Here is a 7,941-nt window from a genome sequence, read left to right as displayed (position 1 = left end):
CATCAACTCTGAGACAGAAGCATGGTAGATGGTTTTCCTACTGTTTCCTTGGTGATGAATGGCTGATGATGAGGAGCTTCCCAGAAAGAAAGGAACCGAGCAAGGCGAAGCAGACTCCTTGGGTCGCCAGATTAACAGCCACATGAAAATTGTTGCAGTATGTTCAGTGAAACAGCTGTGGTTCACTGCTTGTCAGGAGGATGAATCCAGTCTGAGACTAGCTGAGGACATGTGGTGGACACACACACAGCAGAGAGGCATCTCAGTCTTGGTGCATTCAGTGACAGTCTGCAGAGCTGGTTGCATGGAGCTCTAAACTAATAAGAAGAGTCCTTGGTTAAGTCTTTAAAAAGTTTATGCGATAAAATAGGAGATTTTCAAAAATATTAGGTTATTCAAGTGTCAAATGGCTCGACTTGTGGCTTAGGCATCTTTGCAGTCTTTTGCTTCTTAGTTGAATCTTTTTGGAGTTCTCATCTTTCAGTCATAATAAAAATTTAAAGCTGCAGGCAGCGATAATCGGACCCTCGCACCTTTACGTACATCAGGGCATGCCACAGTTGAAGGGCTTTTATTACGGGTATACAGATGTGCTCGGGACCAGGCTCTTATCGGAAGTTGCACGAACAAGTTAGATATCACTTCCTGTGTGCACTATGTGGCGCTAGACGTGGAGAAAGAGGATCCTCCTTTTGAGGGACTACATTGATTACTAATTAATCCTTTGTGTGAAGAGAAAACTGGCCTCCAACTTTAAAAGGGAATAATTTTATTCCTATTCCAGATATCTGAAAATTATGCACTTGCAAATGGAATACTCACTCATTCTGTCATCAATGCCATCAACACATCATGAAACAGTGAGAACACTTAGAAATGTAATATTGATCACATAAAAATGCAGAATAAAATCAATAAACCTTAATTTTCTAATCTGTAATTAAATCTATTAAGCATTATCCTAGCACTCGAACCATAGCTAAATAATACATGTACACTGGTTAATATCAAATAAATCAAATGTAATAACGTGTGTTTAATTAACACATTTTGAAGCAGAGTTTGAATTTCCATAATGTCAATCTAATTAGTAGTTCTAAAACACAGTAAAAGTGAACATTGGTTAGATAAGTCTAGATACCTATTTTTACACATTTTTAGTGTCATTTCTGACCAATTCAGATGTTTATAAAGAGGAATGCAGCTTCTCCCAAAACTTATGACTTAAGAGACAGAAGCTAGCAGAAGAAGGGAGGGTGGCCCATCCAGGTTTGGGCAGTCTGTATGTATCTAAAGAGAAAAACAAAGTTTCTGTCCATTTTCCTCCCATGGCTGGTGGTGAGAAGGCTGGGTATTTAGTACTGTCCAGTGTTTCCTTGACATTAATTCAGAGGTCATTGGATCCATGTGCGTGCGCTCCTGCACCTTCACAGACAGACTGTTAGGCCAAAAGGGATCACAATGTTTTTGAAAGAATTAAACTTTTCCTCTTATATTCCTGGGCTCCTTATCCCACACAGATGTAGTGCCATCCGTGTGTTTTGGGGAGTTTCATTTTTAGCAGAGCAGTCACATTTCTGCATTGCATTTGTTGCTGAAAGGCTAAAATCTCCCCTTCAGTCTCTACAGTCGTCAGCCTATTACACTCTCCGTTCTTCACAGAATGCTTTCTATTCTCCACCATGGCTTTTTACTACTTATGCAGATGTGCTTCTCAACTGTATTTTGTTGGCCTTTATGGGTTTCTAAGGTGTGGTGATTTCGCCGACTCCTCTAATTTATTCAATCCCGAAATCAATATTTCATTTTCTGACTTAACCTTTCATCTTAAATTTTACTGTTTATTTCTTAAGTATTCCAAACAAAAGGTGCTCGTTCCATTATTATTGCTCACACTGACACCCCTTTCTGTCCTTATGTTTCCATGTTAACATTTTTAAAGCTCAGAAAATTCTGACCCATCATCTTCTCTCTTTTTAATGCCTGATAGATATCCCCTGTCTAAATCCTGGTTTATTCATAACTTGGCAAGTAACAGGCAAGTGCTTCTTAAATATGGTCTAAGCCCTCTGCAGTGCCCAGGCTACTGCCTCAGGATAGGTGCTGCTACTTCTGCGGCTACGCAGCGAATTTCATCCTCTTCTCTCCAACAAATGAGCCACTGGTCGTCTCTTTAGCATACTCCACTTAAATTCTACCTGACTCCGACGTCATCCTCTCGGCTCAAAAACCCCTCAAGCCCTAAGACTCATGGGGTAAGTTGTGCATATAGCTGGTGGTGGTTGCTCATTTGCGATTTCATAACATTAATTATTCCTCATCCATGTCTGTCTTCTTCCTCTCTGCTGGCTTTAACATTCATCATAATCATCTCTCCTTTAGCTTCCCTCTAGCCCGTGTTACAGCCCTCCAGCCTTCTTTGCAGGCTAAACCTTTGTCTACTATGGCTTCCAAAGGCCTTTAGCTTTGATTGCAGCCTAAACTTCTTTCTAGTATGACCTCCGATGGCCTTTAGCCTTCATTCCAAGAAAAACTTCTTTCTAGTATGACCTCCGATGGCCTTTAGCCTTCATTCCAAGAAAAACTTCTTTCTAGTATGGCCTCCGATGGCCTTTAGCATCCTTCTCAAATTTTATATCTTCCCTTTTTATCTTAATTCATAACAATTTTACTTCATGTAGATGAATTGTACCTATCGCTAATTATGTTACTGTGTAACTGTTTGGTACGTTGTTTCATGATATACTACTTATTTCTTCTCAGAATTGAATCATCCTCGGCATGGTAAGAATGCTTTCATTTATTCTTCCATGTTCATAAGAGTCTACTCTAAAATTATCTTCTTTATTCTTATTAATTTAATCCAATCAATATCCTTTTCAGAACCCACTGATATGTCAAAAAAGTATATTTAATACATGTAGCTTTGCATATACAGTATATGCTTTCCCCATCATTATGATAATTAAACTTTTAGTTGGAAAAAAAGTTGTAATTGTTTTCTTTAGTCTTAATAAAGCCAGAATATTTTGTTTAGGACAAGGCTGTCCTGCTTTGGGTTGTATTGATGTTCTGGTTTCAATGCAGAGTTTGGGAAAATCCAACGTATCTGTGATCTGATGGATGCAACTGGGCACTACCGTTTATAACCATCCCTCATTCACCCTCCATTAGAATGAATGACTTTCAATCTATGTTAATCTGACAATGCGTGAAGTTGTGCAGAGGGACAGACAAATATGATTTGTAAATATTTAATGATCTATTATGTTCTCGATTATTTTTGCAACTACTATGAAAAAGGTACTTGCATGCAAGATTTTATTTCTGCATTGATATAAAATGCCAGTTATATCAGCCTACTATTAACTGATCAAGAAAGTGAATTCCACACAAGGGTTAATGTGTTTATTATTATTTTGCATGAATCCCAATATCAAACTCCCAAGGTTGTTTAATATGTTTGTCATTTTACCATCAGTGTACCTTCATTGTGCCACTGTGGGAATCATGTTAGTTTATAATGCAAGTGTTTAACCTTTGTAAAAAGGTAGCCATGCTCTATGCTGAATATAAGTTAACCTTTAAGAACTATTTCAATATCAACCTTCCTCCACTGCAGGTTTTCTCTACACCCATGATGACATTTTCAAGGAAAACAACTAATAATATTTTCTTGTATCTATTGGAAACTTGCACCTCCAACTGAACATATTTGTCATTTTAGTTTGGTGGCCGCATTTTTTTTTTTTTTTTTTTTTTTGGAGTCAGCAGTTCCACAGCTCATACTGTGCTGTCTTTGAATGTATTACTTTACTTGTGATTGCCAACGTGGAAATGTTCTTGTCCCTGTGAGCTGCTTCCTGCATCTGGGTCTCATTATTTCTCCTGGCTGCTTTTCAGATGTGATATTCAGTACATGAATGATACTGCATCTTAAAGATCTGGGGTCTCATTTATCATTAAAACAGAGGTTGAAAGAGGTGTGCGCCACTTCCCACGCAAAAGTTGTGATCTATAAAAACAAACTTGACAGGGGGATATGTATGTGCACCTGTACGTAAACTCTGACCCATGTGTACGAACATTTTGGAGACGGGAAATTAGCCACGCAGATGGTGAGGTTGTGAATTGAAGCCAGATTGTATAATAATTCCTCTCACACATTTAATTTCACTTTATATCACACATTAATCATAGATCCACTTTATCATAAACATCCAAATCAACAGCGTTATCTGTACTTGAGCTTGTGGTGAGCCATAACTATTCAATAAGCATCTTTCAATTTGAAAAGATATAAACCAACTCAGATCTTAAATCAGAGTCCATCTAACATTTCATCAGCGCTGTCTCATCTGGAGCGCAGAGGTTAGGGTCAGTTATGGAACGCGCAGCAGCTGCTGAAATGAATGATGTCAGGATGCGCGTGGCCCTGCACTCACTGTGTAAATTACAGAAACACCTGTATGCTGGATTTTGGAGGAGGTATAAATGAATACAGTGTTCATTGTATTTTACATATTGAGTGTATGGTGTAGAAACAACTTAAAAGTGGTTAACTAGGAACTGGCCCCGGTAAGAACTTAACCAGAGATATCTGACTTTACAATCTACAAGAATGTTTATTGAAGTTGTATATGGTTATTTTGGGTTACACACATAACTTCAAGAAATCATAAAACAGGGAAATAAAACAGTAAAAGTCCAATCACGGCTCTCTGCAGCTGCCAGAGCGCACATACGCTGACCCTTAATACTGATTGGTCAGGCTTCTCAAGACAGAGAGACTGATTGGTCCGGCAAAAGAAACACATGTACATCAATATTCATGAATACTTTTGCATTGACCCTTTAAGGTTGAATGTGGGTGTGTAGAGGGCTGGGTATGAGGCTGATCCTCGTGCACACATTTCCAGGTGGACTGTGATTTATAAAGGCATTTGTGTGTACGCGCAGTTTTATAAATACTAAAAAAATTTTGCCACACACCGTGTTCAGCTTTTGTGTGCATGTACACTTTTAGTATGGATCCTACGCACTGTTTTATAAATGAGACCCCTGATCTGGACTTAAAACAAAAATGATTTGGGGGACTGCAGGCTGTAAGGCAGTTCTAGATTAGTCTAGACAGGCTGGACAGCTAATTTTTGACCCATTAATTTCTGTCCAACAGCAGTACACAACCCTCTGTTTATGTATGTATGTATGTATGCAGATACTTCCTTCTTATTGAATGTTACTGAGTAATGGGGCACCATTTCCAGGCTGCTGGGGCAGTGTACTGTTCCTTAACAGGCAGCGTGATGGAAATATGGATTTGAATCAGTACCTATAGCAGACTGTGCTATGTGACATGTTTTTATTAAAGATCTTTTAAGCATTTTGCCTTTATTTGAGAGTGACAGTCAAGATACATAAAGGTAATACTGATCCCTGTTAAGTGGATCACTTATCACACAGACGTGACCAATCCACATTAGATACTTAGATACAGAATATTTTCTGTTCTGCACTATTCATTTGCTACAGGAACATTTTTTGATGCATGAAGTTACTGCTGATACTCATCAATACCTGCATGTATTTCACAATACAGTACATGTATCTAATGTGATGGCAGTGGAAGGCCAGTACAACAGTGCCTTTCTGGTTAGCTAACAATGATTCAATGTTATTTTATTTATATTCTATTAACAATGAATGAACAATAAAACAATGAACTTTTAGCAACTGCTGTAAAAAAACAGAAACAGAAAAGCCAGGTGTGTAATCACCCTAATATTTGTAAATGTCATCAGATTCCACCAAGGTTGAAAGAAAGCTAATTTGCTCCCCTCAATGTTCAGTGTTAACCCGACTCCAAAACACACCGGATGTGTATTATTCACAGAAAACTTCCTGCATCTTGTTGACGTCCATGTCAACCAGTAACAGTGAACACAACCACTGTGTGTGAGGCTCACGAGCGCTCATGCCGAGGTTTATGTCTACACAAGTAAAACAGTGTTTAAATTGCAGCAGCACTGATGCACAATATAAACCAGTGCGTTATTGTTGCTTGTCAGTGTAACAGGCTGGAGGATGAGCTGAGTTTCACTCAGTCACTTGCCCTCTGAAAAGCAGGTCTGGGTCTGTAGCAGCAGGGTGTTGTGTTAGTGATCTGAAACTTGTGTGTGCACAGCGGCACACATTGTCTGTAGTGCATGATCCTTTTCATTCAGTGTACTGTGCTCTGTGTTTTACTTAACATGCAGCACTGGTTGACTGAAAATAAAGAGAGATATTTAGTGTTTAATCGTTTCTACAAAACAAGCTCGTATACAGACTTTGAGCCTGATGCGTGGATACAAATTGGAGGCTGACTGACCGGTTGTGTGATTGGTTACTTGCAGACTGTGATCCAGGCTGTGATCCCTAAAGCACAATGAGTGATGAGTGTCATATGCATAAGACAAGTTGAAAGTGGTGGAGCAGTATGTCGGTTCTCAAGATAAAAACTGTAGTTTGATGCATTATAACAATGAATCGGTCTGCATATATACACTTATGAAGTGATGGGTTACAGACACACGCTTATATTAACTTACAATGGACTGATCCCTATTATTTCAACACACTGAGATTTTAAACTTAAATTCCTCTCAGACATGAATAAGAAAATGAATGTGTGTCTAGACAGCACAATATCACAGTATACTTCTCCAACACCCTCACTTTGACCCACCTGACTCTCTGCTGCTGTTATTCTTCACAGTATAGCAGCGGGTTTACAGAAATATGGTTTACTGATTAATATATCACAATAAAACATATTTTAATCAGTTTGCTCAAGAAAAAACACCATATGGTGAGTCAACACTAATGCTGTGAGGACACAGGCAGCGACTCAGTGCTGCAGCCTGTGCAACAATGTGCTCATTATATTTCTGTTCATGCAGTCTGACAGGACTATACTTTGCACTGCCCTTTACCGCAGTGGGAAGAGCTGAATTCTTTTATGCACATGAATACAATTAGTTTAATTAGTTCACCCACATTTAAGATTGCAGAGCATCTCACTGTGGAAATCCCATCGCAACTCTTGAATACGCCACTCCTTCTTAAGATTCATTTTAGATGAGTCACTCTGATAATCTCTAGGTGATAAAGAAGCTACTGGGAGCAAAGAATAATTGATATACATAAATGACACAAAGATGGAGTCTTCCCAGATAGGTGGATTAGAGTGCCGCTTTGACTCATTTCACAGAAACTAATCAAGTGCAGACATGCAGACTTTCACTGACAATTGAGTCGGCACAAAATGCATTTGATAATAAATCTGTAAAGGGTGTTCAAAATGTGGCAAATGAAGCAATAAAGAGATGTTCATCAGTCCAATTTCATGTGAGAATCACAGGCTGAATCAAAGCGTATGGGCAGTCAGCTTACTGGTTTGAAGGATTCCACTACCTTAGAATAACCTAATGTCGACTATTAGTGGTTATCATGCAAATAAAATGTGGTAAAAGAAATAATAACTTCTGGAAAGAGTGATGATGCTCAGCTTACTGTGCCATGTTGAAAGTAAAATCATGGCTTTGCAAAGCGCCCACTACCTGCTGGACAGCATGCTGACAATAAATCAGCTGCCAGTCAGATTTGCCAAACTGATTCATCCTGAGATAAAGAAATTAAAATAAGTGAAAATAGTTTGTATTTCATGTAATTCTATTTATCTCATCTTGAGTTTTAGGTGAGGTCTTTGTATATTTAACTTCCTATCTCTCCTGTTTATTTACTTTAAATTCCTGTATATCTGAAAAAAACCTGATTGCAAACAAATAATTTAATTAAAAGAATCAAGAATCAAAATACAAGGGGAGAGGAAAAGCTGATTGATCTGTCATTTATTTAGTGTCAGGACTTCACATCTGTGCAGAGGTTTCTTTAAGAATC

The sequence above is a fragment of the Thunnus maccoyii genome, chromosome 10 (assembly GCF_910596095.1).
Source record: "Thunnus maccoyii chromosome 10, fThuMac1.1, whole genome shotgun sequence".
Taxonomy (NCBI): Eukaryota; Metazoa; Chordata; class Actinopteri; order Scombriformes; family Scombridae; genus Thunnus; species Thunnus maccoyii.
Note: the sequence above shows the minus strand (reverse complement) of the source record.